Below are 12,884 nucleotides of genomic sequence, written 5' to 3'. Positions count from 1 at the left end.
TGAAACGAGTCAATACTTATAAAACCTCTACCGAATCTTTATAGTTTCGAATTTACATAAAAGTATTACATTTAATTCAAAGTTCTCGCAAAGTGCCAGAAGCTTTACAATTGGATTCAACCTACTTGCAATATACTGAATTCCATCGCTATCACAGCACTTGATTCTTCATCAAGTAGACACTACGTAACATAGCGAATCGACTTTAAAGCTCAATTATTTATATACCTGGTCGGCGTTGATTCGCCCATGCGATGATTACGCCAATCATAATACTCTCGGCTCGCTAACAGCACGACATTGTGATTGGCCCGCGGACGGATCCACGGCTAACTACTCGCAGAAATCAAGCAAAATAGTAACAAGACCGATCCTCAATCACCTGTAATTGTACTCTGTCTGTTCTCTGTCGGCTGCACACCCTTGATACTTAGCGATGCACACAATTTTCTTCTCTTCTCGCGACTCGCCTCCCCATCTCTTTGCTCTGTTGCCTGTTTGCCAGTCTTATGCTTACTTTCGTGTTCACGACCTTATTTATTAAGACGACACGTAGAGTTTGACGTGGATTAAGGGATAAGGCCGTCCCTTAACCGTTGAAATTTACAACAAATCACTTGACAAACGATATCGAGGGATCGGAGGATTTTTGAATAAGTACGTCAAGAAGCGTTTCGATGATTTGTAACCGGTGTATTAACAACGATAACGTGCTTTCGGTGTACCGTGGCTTACAAAAGTATTTAAACGCTGGTCACAAAACATTTTTCACGATAGATGTATTAGGTCCGTTAAACAAAACAAACTTGAAATTTCGTTAGCACTGTGACGAGACACGATTATCGTGATTATGATAGTGAAATTGAAAATCAACCCGAGAATGTATATAGAGGTTACAAGATATATTGGAAATATACTCTCAGTGAAAAATTAGTATATATACAGTATAAATAATAGTTATAAACATGCAGTAATGTCAGAAATGATGTCAGTAAATATTGTGGTTTGCTAATATAGAGAATAATTGGTTGCTCAAATACCGTGGTGATCTTCAGGATCACCAAAAAATATCTTGTAACTTCTAATAAATACATATTGCTTCCAATACTCATAATTCTTACAAATTAAATCTTATAAATTCTATATACATTTTCAGATCCGCTTCAAACTTTACCAATGTAATTACGATAAGCGTATCTCGCTACAATGCTGACGAGATTTCAAAATGTTTTATATAATATATACACGAAAGGTTTTTAAAGAGTCCGAATACTTTCATGAGCTACTGTACGTATTCGAGTACTATACTGTGAAGAATACCCTGAAAACTCTGCATAGTTTCGTCTGCTTACTTATGTTCTATAGTGGAGGGTATCCGTGTACACGTTAGTTCGTCTTCCGTTGGACTGTTAACGAGCCATTGCTGTGAATAATGCTCCCATTTCAGAGCCTCTTAAGCGGAATATGGATGCTTAGAGCGTTGATAACTTGTTAGTTTGAGCGATGCGCGTGGAGTAGCTACTTTTATACAGTATACGATTCTATTAGCCGTTTAGCTCGTAATAGTGAGAAAAACTGGGCAAGTCCAGTAATATTGAATTATTTTCCAATGTTATTAAATACGTATCTTGTTTTTGCTTTGGGAAAACGTAAATTGTTTCAAGCAAAACTGTTTGACATACTGGGGCAAGAAAAAGTATCTTTTATTCAAGTTTCTATCGAAACCTTTTTAGAACGTTACATTTACGCTCAAAATTAGAAACATCCATAAGAATTCAACGTTTCGATAAGAACGACGACTAAAATTATTCTACGAAAGCTCTACTTTCTAAATCACCATTCTCCGTACCATTCTCCATTTGCAGCGAATCGATTCGCCTACCGCGATGTCTCAATCGCTACCGAACAACGTTCTATAATCGACCATTTGCAAGCGCATCAGCCACCGATCCAGTCATCCTCCACAGCTCTTATTTGCTCGCCAACTCACCAACGATGAGTGCAACGAAGACTCGAGTTGGAGAAACGATCGCTACCACCCTCGCAACGAGAAGATGTCCAAGATCCGCGCCAAGTATAGCGTTTGTCCATGGACCAAATCAACGCACAGAGAACGCCCAACCAGAGAGACAAACACGGACGAACGTTCTCTTGTAGCGAAGATCGAGAACAGAGATGCTCCGGTGTTGTGCAGGTTTTTGGTGGGGGACCTTGACCGAGTGACGTTCACCAGCCGCAGAAGCAAGCAACAACGTGCAGCAGGAGCAGCGAGCAGTAATAGCAGCATCAGCGCCGGCCGGTACCCTACCAGGTTGCTCCGCGACGTATGTATACCTGTTAAAGTCCGCATGTCCGTTGCTTCTTACAGTCCGTTCGTCCATTCGTCCATCCGTCCGTCCGTGTATCCGTGGCGCGTTCGTCTGTCCGTACGTCCGTCCGTTCGTCCGTTGGTGCCTTCTCTCCTGCCTGTCTCTGTCTCGGGGCCCGGTCCGGTACGTCGGTGGGATAGGACGAAGCCGCGGTGGAAGGAGTAGTAAGCGGCCTACGCAGTTTCAACCTGGGTCCCAGCTTTTATTAGTTCTTCGACGCTCGGCGGAGAACGGTGCGTGCCGGAGTGGTAGCAAGCAGTGCTTTCAGGTCCGGGATTACCTAACGACCGCGTAGTCGGTGCGAACGAATCGTCCGAGTGACACCCGAACGACTCAGCCGAGGAACGAGTCCAACGAATCCGTCAGGTGGATACCATCGATTCATGGTATCGTATACGAAAGTTTCTACATCGTGTATGTCGACGTCGAACTTCGACTTTCCTTGGATCTCTTTATTATTGTGTGTGATCGTAGTTGATACCTAAGAGTGACTTCGAAGGAGACAAGTGACGGACAGTTTCGAATACCGTGATATAGTAAGCACAGTGTGATCTCTAGGTATCGAGATAAAACGAAAGAGAGGGAAACGAGTCGAACCGATCGATGATCGATGATAATCGTCATCGCGACGTCGCATCGGATCAGGATCGGGCGCAAGGTGTTCGTCTCGCCGGTCCCACGGGACGAGACACCCGGCTGCCCCGGTGGCAGTGACAGTTGCTGTACGTGAGAGTGTTTTGTTCGACCTGGCCACGAGCTCCAGTTCTCTCCTCCCCCTCTTTTGCTCGTCTTCTTGCCGTTCTGTTTGGCGCGCGGACGAACCGTTGGTGCGCGAAGGGGGATATCCTTAAACAGTATACCAGAGGCATTACCGATCGGAATGCTACTGTGCCAGTGAAGGTAAATTGAATTCTGAAGTTCGATACTTTATGCCAGGCCGTATTAGGCTCTCGAGGACAGACGTCCGAGTCTTTGACGAGTCTCTTCTGCCTGATCACCGAGGATTGAATCATTTGAAACGAGAGATCTGGTCGATCGACTTCCGATCCTGAGACACGCTTCCGATTCTCAACGCATGTTGCGTGACATGTAACAGAGGAGATTCGTCTTTGACCAAGATTCTCCGCTTTGAGGGAAGGCAATGTCGCAGTTATCGTGTCGATCAAAGCTACCAGTGTGTTTGTTCGCAAGTGTAGTGACGCGACGCATGTCGGTAGCTCGGTGTTACATAAAAACCTGATATCTATGGATGATCGCGTGTTTGCAGATATTAAACAGCCTTGGAAATTCAAGCTGTGAATTAGTCGCGAAAGCAATATACTGGTGCAAATTTATTGTGATCCGTGTGAAACACGTTCCTAAATGAACGATAAAATATTTGTTCGATCGAGAAACGTATAACTTGGTTGGTATCGATGGATCGTAGGTGATTTACGACAGTTTAGGTTAATTCTTAGCTACGTAATACTCCACTTTGAGAACTTTTATTTCATTACCACAATCTAGTGGAGGATTTTAGAAACTTCAATATCAACGCTAAAAAAAATACTTGCAACTAAAAAACAATAAAGTATTTTAACCGTATAGAAATCTGTGGTAATAAAAGTATGGACGCCTGTGTAGTTAAAAATTACGTCACTTAACTGTGTTCAGTTTTGTTTAACGATTCGTATTAATTCGTATCCAACACCTTAAAAATCACAAGTGACATTTAAAAATATCGAACACGCGTAAAATATACGACTAAATAAAAATCGAATTTCGATACAGATAAAGATACAACGAAATTAAATAACACGACTGAAAGCCAAAACTGTTCTAACGACCTATGACCGAATCGATATCAATGAAGCGTTAGACAAAGCACATTTCCCTCCCTCAAACAGCGAAATCTGAACGGAGCTTCACGCAAATCGCAATCTTTCGTGTCATTCATTTCGAAACGAACGAACGGACGGACGCGACTCACCTTCGCAACGAGATCACCGTAATTATCCTGATCGTGAAAGAACGTCGAGGCTCGGATGGACGGCTCGTTTGATCCGTGTTCATCAAACGACCGGGAAGGCGAGACGCTAATCGAAAGGGAAACGACTTTCAGCGGACGCGCGAGTAGATTGCGGGGACGGGAACGCGTGCGATTTACTCTCGCCGAGCGGGGATCTCGTCGATAGGGAAACCAGAAATGCAATGAGAGGCCAGTATCGCATTAACTGAAAGATCAATTAACTCGCGTTAACGGACACTTTAATCACAGACGCGCCTAGCTTAGCTCCATGAAGATGAGTGTTGATCCTACGTGCGCGGTTTGCTCGCTTCTTTCCTGTGTAGGGTTTTTCGTGCGATTTAATTCCCTTGCTATGTAGGATTTTTCATACGATTTCATTCCTTTGCTACGTAGGATTTTTCCTACGATTTAATTCCCTTGTTACGTAAGATTTTTCCCGCGATTTCATTCCTTCGCCGTATTGGATTTTTCGTGCGAATTGATTCTTCTACGTTTGGTTTCCTCGTTGGCGTTAGCAAGAGAGTTGTTACAGTTTAAGCGAGTAAAAGTTACAGTGACAAATGGTCAAAGGTTATATTAGGGACTTTCTAGAGTTTATAGAAATCGATAGAAAGTAGTATTTTGATACTTGAGTTTCAAGCGTGATACAACGAACGTGTAAGTGCCGATGGTATCGAAGTTAAAAGTGATTTTATTTTCACTGGTTTTTAACGAAAGGTTGAATTGGGACATTTTATCGAGTTTCGTAGAAATCTATCGAAAGTGGTATTTCGAAACCTAACACGATAATTATGTAATAATAGATCCATAATCGTATGTGAATGTGTTTTTATTTTTAATCAATTCCGAAGTGGTTTTCTAAAGAAGTATTTTTTGAAAAGATACTGGGAACAAGTACCGTTTAGATGGGATTTAACGTAGAGAATTTGAGAAAAAATAAAATGTAGGATTATAATTTAACTTTTATGTCAATAACGTGTGACGCAGATATAGTTGGTGATAAAAATCGTATAAAATGATTTAAAAAGAGTTTTTATTATCATCGATGTTTTAAACGAAGTCTCCAGTGAACAGAATCGCATGATGTGAACGTCGGAACGTGATGATAAATTTGATTTACTATTTTCTAGGAAAAAATTGTCAAAAATGTTTTATGTATTTAAATAACCGAAGATCTACAGTCATATTTATGGTCATGTCTTTTCCCCTTTGCAACACAAGGACTAAATTTGCATTCTACGTCGGCTCCACATTAATCAAATCTCTTTACTGACTAATCCGCGATCAAAATTTTGTTTCTAAAACACAATTACCACAAAAAAAATCGTTGATTATTTGTCTTAATCTGACTTCAAAGAATCAACATAAAACTAACCAAAATAGTCCATCCGAAAAGCATGAATACACACAAATCATTTATTTTCCCCTGTAATTCTAAATGTCTACAACAAAAGAACGATTGTATGCAAACCATCAATACATTTTTTTAGTTCCAAAACTAAATTCTAACAGCGAGTTGCCTACACAGGCAACCTCGTAAAAAATTCCTCTCTCTCTAAACGTATTATTCCCGAGAAGACATAAAGTATCCAAAATATACGCATAAAGTATCCAAAATTTATTGCACCGAAAACGAAACGATCCAAGAGACGTACTTCCATCGATTCTCCTAAGATAAAACAAAGAAAAAAAGGAAAGAAATATCAGAATAACCTGCCGAACGAACGACAGAATTCCGAGAAGCGTGCCAATATACAGCGCGAGAGATTGAACTTGTGTCCGGAGGATACGGCGGTTAAAAGTTTCGCGGAGAAGAAACGAAGGCGCAATAAAAGGCCACGTGGAGTTTGACACAATTACGAGGGCCTCGTCTCGTCCTGTTTCAGTATCCTCCTCGACGCGTCCCTCGTTAAGTCCAGAAATAGACGCCAGGGCCCTGCCACCAGCCCTTATGAACGGCTCAATCCTTCTCCCCTCTTTTCTTCCTTTCTTCTGCTCGCTCTTTTGTTTCGCCTGTCCGCTCGCGGCGAGGCTCGCGGAATGAAGATCGCGCCTCATCTTGACGCGCGAATCCACCGCGCGGCTCTTGAATCTCTTTTACGCTCTCCCTTTGATCTCTTTCTCTTCCGTTTGGTTGCACGCGACGCGACGCACACGAGGAAAAGCCGTGGCACCGTCGTGGATCCGCGATATTCGGGGCACGAACCCCTTACGACCTTGGCGCCGTCGAAGTGTGCCAGTGGAACATACACCGGGATCCGCGCCACCTATTGAGCGAGAAATCTTTCCAGGCGATGAATTTAGGGCGCATCGAGACTGGCTTCCTTACCTTCTTTCTTTTCCATTTTGTTATTTTGCTTCTTCTTTTGTTTTTGATTTCTTTAATGTGTAAAGGATATTAGAAGAGTCAGTTGATGATGGCTGTAGGTGGAATGTTCTGTTGAATAAACTTCATTCTGGATGAGAGACATTGAGATATTTAGGTATTGAATTATTTCCATGTTAATTGAAAACACGGGCAGTGATAGAGAGATTAATTAATATTTTGATTAAGATTTGAATTAAAAGATTGATGCAATCTTTTTGAAAGTATAGAAGGAGTAGGGATAAAAATATCGATCGTACGATCTTGGAATAAAAATTTTGTACATTTTGTTCGAATAAAGTAATTGTTGATTATTAGGATAAATTTGGTACATGGCCATACACATACATTCAGTACGTAACATTTGTTATACAACATTGTATATGTAATAATTTATTAGAATAAGCGAAAGAGGCATTTCGAGGCACAAAAAGTATTTATATTTCCTTGGTATGCATTTTCTTGCACAAAATTGTTGATGAAACGCGAAGTGAATATTATCTCGTATTATGTCTATCGCTATTAGATGGTTCTCATCTTATCTAGGCAAAACGCGATTTGTTTTACTTTGAATATTATAACATATACTTATTTCTATAAAAGAGTTTTTAAATTGATGGTTATCTATAAGAGTATTGGTAACTTTTGTAGTACATATTTTCTACCATATTGATAACAGTCATCTATTCCAAAGTACATATTATATCTATCCATCGTTTCTATCAAATGTAATTCCATTTTGTAAAATTACAGTGGGTTTTCGTATCGCCTAGCTTTTACATTTCCTTTTCTCCGCCACCGTATATACAACAAAGAAAAAGGTAAAGGAAATTTATACGTATAAAAATTCATATGACGCACACAGTATGCAAAAATACGTAAAAACAATCAAAAAGTAAAGTAAAGTACTCGTTATATTATTTAGAGGGTGAAACAAATCTGTGCTTAGATTCTTCAGCTCTATTCATAAAAATATAAATCTGTGCCTACGATCTAGTAACGGCCAGTAATAACTGTTCGTTCGATTTTTAGTTTTATTTTCCCCGATAACGAACCATCGGCGCCATATAGAAGAATTCTCTCTGAAGTGAATAGTGCTCGTCACTTCCTCGTCGTTCCCTTGACGATATTAAAAAACCAGCCAACGGTTGTAACGCGCGATCCTTGCTTCGGGCGCGATCCTTTGATTTTATCATTGACTCATTGAATGGACGAGCCGCCACGACGGGAGAACAATAAAACAGCCACGGGTAGGTGCTAAATATTTACAGGAGACACGTGACTGTTTATTGCGGCGAAGTGGCGAACGTAGAACGCTAGAGAATCATATCGTACATTCCGCTAACGTGTCCTTTATCGTCGGTTTTCTTGATTACTTCGCGCGTGTACCAGACACTTCAGGATTTCAAGAATTTGTCGCCTTCGATCGGTTGTGGTTGATCGTGTGATTTTTATTAAAAATTCACGTGCGAGAATGTCGATTATTATATTTTTCGACGTGTCGTAAAGTGTAGTTGTATTAAGTAATTCTAAAAGTTTCCGCAATTTAAAACTGTTCGTGTTAAGAAATATCGTAGTTTCGTTAAAGTTGAAGTCTCTTATCGAAAATAATTTCTATAATATTCAATACACGTTTTTGGGAATATAAAGACATTAATTTCACGTCTATAAGAATGCGAATTTTTTGGGAAGAAAAGCTCAGATAGGCGTTTTTGATGTTCTCCGGATCAATTAGGAATTATTCCTGTTAAATTGAGAATTAAAAATTATCAATGAGAGGAAAGAAGCGGAAATCAGTTGAAAAATAGAACAACATAGAAAATAAATTATGATATCGATAGCTTGTTGATGCAATTTTTTCAATGTTTACAATCTTTTCAAGGTCTTCCATTCGGTCTTTAAAGTACGTGGAACAGAAAAAGAAAGAAAAAAATCAGCTAGTAGCTATTTAAAATAAAATACGAATTCAGTGTGGCAGTCGCATTACTTCAAATCTCATTGCGAGACGTTTCGATCTATTTAACTCAAGCTTCTTATATCTCTTCCCCTAAACGTTTCTTATTTCCATTTATAATATTCGCAATATCTCATTAACACGTAGCCGAAATAAAGATTCATCACCATTACAATACGACAACGTCAAAAGACAGTAAAATCCCAGCCAAAGCTGACGTTCGCTCGCGCGTCATTCTCACCTCGAGAAAATACGTGTCTCGCTGTTTCTCGCTAGAACCGCACTTTTTATCGCTTCCACCGGTGACATCATCGCATACCGAGTCACCTCCCAGAAAAAATCATACCCCAAAAAGTAAATTTCGTACGAGTCGCGACGAGTTTAGAAAAGAAAAAGTGTAACTCCGACTGACATCAGGACGCTCGCCAAATTTGTCCAGCTTCTTTGCAACTCTTTACACTTTCGATCATGTTTATACTACTCGCACACACGCGAAAACCCTGGATCTAAACGATCAAGAGAACAAAGAAAATAGAAACGATAAAGGTTGACGTTTGTCTGACACGAAGTTGCAAATCGGTCGTGTTTGACTTTAAAAAATAAAGGAACAGATTGAAAAGAAAAGAGATGACTAAACGTCTGAATTTTATGGTGACGAGGACAACGTTCTTCTGTCGCTCTTATAGGACCGCCCTCGCGAGGATTTCTTCGCCAAATATGGTGGCTGTGGCTTAGTATCTTAATCCAATGATCACACTGTCATGCGAATTGTGTCGTTCGAAGTCGGCGTCTCTTCCGCAACAGGCCTAATAAAGTCGTCGGGTCCAACCTTTAGTTACGAACGCTCGAACCACGAACGCGTCGCGATTAGATGGCCTTGGGAGATGAAGCGTGGACGAGGTCACCCTTGCAAGCTCGAAAGGCGACCGAGATCCCGCGCGGATACGCGTGAACGTACGCTGAATCTGAAATCGCGGGGGCCCGCGTCGTTACCTTTAGAAAGTGAAGGTGATTCCGTAAAAGGAATTGATCGACTGCGATGCGATAGTGTGTTTTACTACTCGATAATTGGTGATTGATCGTTGATAGTAATTTTATTTTTTCAAGAAGAAGTGGTTATATGAAACAATTTTTTCACTTGGCAGTATTTCATCTTTTATTCATTTGGAAATGCTTCTTCCTTTCTTGTGTAATGGATCTCTTTGTCTCCGATTTATTTCTTGCGTTTGTATCAAGCGGAAAAGACGAATTTACTTGTCAGCGAAATTATCACGTATTAGTACCATTAGCATTAGTTTTCTCGAGAGCGTTTTACAATTTCACAGAGAATTCGTTTAACAATTCATTTGTCCTTCTCCAGAATTCTGTATAAATTATAGTAGAGAATTATATTTAGAAAGATTGAGATATATTGATTCGCTTCTCATGATTCTGTCCGAAGGGAATTTGTTTACTACAAACGATCCACGTTCTCTGTTACGATAAATATGTAGAAAAATCAATTCATTTCTAGAACTTACGTCGACGTGTTTTTTCTATTCTTGAATTTTTATATTTCATTACTGTACTGATTATTTTTTATTAGCCGTCTAAACCATTATAACGGTTCAAGAAGATTAAGTAGTATGGGACAGTTGCGGTCAGACATCACTAGTATTTTTGGAAGCGTTTTCATACGTTCTTTGTTCAGCTAAGTAAGGTGTTCCCGTCATTTTATAGGCAAACACTTAACATATAATCGTGGATTCGTGGAATTTTAAATAGCGACCACTGACTTTCGATTCTTCAGAAATTGCTGGAGATATTAGATTTAATTTAAACAGAAAATTCACAGGATTTTCAGAAACGTATTTTTTTCTGCATATGGATATTCTCTTCCTCATTAAGTAAATTTTAATATAATTTACTTAATATTTCCAGATAAAAAATAATAAAATAAAATATAAATAAAATATAAATCTAATATAAAAACGTGTTTTCTTATTATCTCATACATTTTTCTTACATTTTCATTCTCTACCGTGCGAATAATTTTGTATATAAACGAATAGTATATTATCTTCATTTTTGTAGTATCTTTCATAGTTATTTTAAACTGATATAGAATATTGTACGATCATTTGAAAATTCCAATGTAAAAATTCATAAAGTTAAAACCATCTTCCAATTTCAATCACACGAGCTATTCACCTAACGAAGCAGATATAACCGTAAAGATAATTTTTCTAGAAAGCCATAATTGTTCCTAATAATATTTCTGTATACCGTTCTATACACCGAAGTTTCATAAAACTATTTCTTTTCATGCCAAAGAAAATGCAAAATCCCTTTCGCTGGACGTTCAAAGTCGTTTCGTTCTTCCTTTTACGATGATACTTGAAAGATTGAAGTAGCGTAGTGAAAACTGGATCATCCAACAAAGTACGTACTAAAGGGTACGTTTCGATTACACGATCGATAAGAAAATATAATAACGTCATGCTCGGAGCCCAAGATTATAGCTTTGCATGACGCTTTGCGAAAGATGGGGTAAAATAAGAAAATACATAGTAGCTTATCCCAGGATCACGAACTCATTGTCATTATTGCGCACCGTCATCGTCATCCTCGCAACTGTCAATAGTCCGTTTGCACGTATCTCGAGTGTCTCATCGGATTGCATGACGACAATGGAGACCATTATCGCTCGTCGCGTTCATCGCGATCATCGCCGATGCATCGGCGCATGCGCCAACGCGAGCAACGCGTTCTCGCCGCGCATTCGTCCGAAAAACAATCTCGTCGTAGGTCGTGTCTGTCGCAATTTCAGAAAATTGATTCAATTGGTGATCAAACAATGGGTTCCATTAGGACAGTACTATTTTATAGTTTTCTAATATATACTTTACTCGTGGACTAATCAGTTGCAAGTGGATACGCGATTTAGATTTTTAAGGATAAAATAAGAAGAATTGTTGAAGGATAAAAAAGATTATATGGTAAATATGTTTTATAATAAAAAGAAAAGACATGCTTTATAATCCCTTATTCGTTAAAAGAAAATATTCGTTGTTAAACAATAGTCTTTGTTAAAGGGATTTCATAATTTGTTCGTGGCTTTTGGCGGTGACATAGAAATATATCGAATGTTAAAACAAAATTGAGAGTAATTTGTACAATTTTAAGGAAAAATAACCATATGTTTTAAAAGAAGAAAATTTTGATGCGAGAAACTTTTGTCGTGAATTTCAAAACTTTATGATTTCATTGGATATTTTTCTGTAGCATACTATAATTACAAATACACTCGTAGAAACTATGTAAAGTACGTCGAATATTTTATTTTCAAGAAGTGAAATACTTTGAACAGAAATTGTACATGTTAAGATGTTATAAACTGTAAATTTATTTCTTTTGAAAGCTTGCTGACGGGCGTTTAAATTGATAAAAGGTACAATAACTGTTCTTAACAGACCTTTCTTCTAGTTTGCTTCAACCTGGTTCCAAGCAGAAAACACAAAAGATAATCGTTTTCTCCCGAGACAACAGGATACTCCTTTGTCGCCAGTGAGCAAGCAATAACTTTATTACCGCTACTCGACATCGATCGCCTCTGCGGAACACCAATTCGACAGTTCTTGCGTCGTACATTTAAATACGTGGTATCGGTGTCCCCGCATCGATCTCCGGGCAAAATGTGAAAGGAAGCCCTAACAATGCGAGCGCAGGCTACTTTTACTTACGACCGCAACCGGCACTATCCTCCGGTTTGCCTCTAAATCGCCGATAGAAGCGATTTCTCTAACCGCAATAAGGACGACCGCAAATAGACCAACACACACGCTCGCGGCTTGCACGGCCGTGCACGCGTGCACGTGAGCTCGCGTTCTCGTGTACATAAAAGAACCCGTGTATACACTACCGCTCAAAAGTATCTGTACATTTGCTTACTTTTGGCAAGATTTTCTTCAAGAAGATGAAATATTTTCTGTTTAATAGATTCTTTATCTTCGGATTTTTTAATGTTTTAATTATAAATCAAATTAATTAGAGCCTTTTATTTCGATTGAACGATTTCCGATGTTGATATGACAAAATATAATATCGTCACGTTTTCTAGTAATTGGTTTGAATTTACAGTCTTGTGATTCCATAAGAAGGTAGTAAGCATTGCTTCTAATTGCTAATTCATCGTTAATTTGTTCACTA

The 12,884-nt window shown here is 39.1% G+C and overlaps 1 protein-coding gene and 1 long non-coding RNA gene across 6 annotated transcripts in view; one reads left to right on the top strand and one right to left on the bottom strand.

Annotated features, from left to right (window-relative positions):
* Positions 1-12,884, bottom strand: part of LOC132906362 (uncharacterized) — a 152,078-nt gene that overhangs the window by 60,571 nt on the left and 78,623 nt on the right. The window lies entirely within an intron of this gene.
* LOC132906072 (uncharacterized) overlaps positions 2,315-12,884 on the top strand; it is a 169,364-nt gene continuing 158,794 nt past the window's right edge. For 2 of the 3 annotated variants that reach the window (XM_060957938.1, XM_060957947.1), the window contains exon 1: positions 2,334-3,269. The gene's annotated coding sequence lies outside the window, so the exon portion shown is untranslated. Of the gene's footprint in view, positions 3,270-12,884 lie in introns of all 3 variants that reach the window. The other variant, XR_009657939.1, reaches the window with a different exon arrangement.

This window comes from Bombus pascuorum, chromosome 1 (genome assembly GCF_905332965.1).
Source record: "Bombus pascuorum chromosome 1, iyBomPasc1.1, whole genome shotgun sequence".
Classification (NCBI taxonomy): domain Eukaryota; kingdom Metazoa; phylum Arthropoda; class Insecta; order Hymenoptera; family Apidae; genus Bombus; species Bombus pascuorum.
This window is presented reverse-complemented; position numbering and strand designations above follow the sequence as displayed.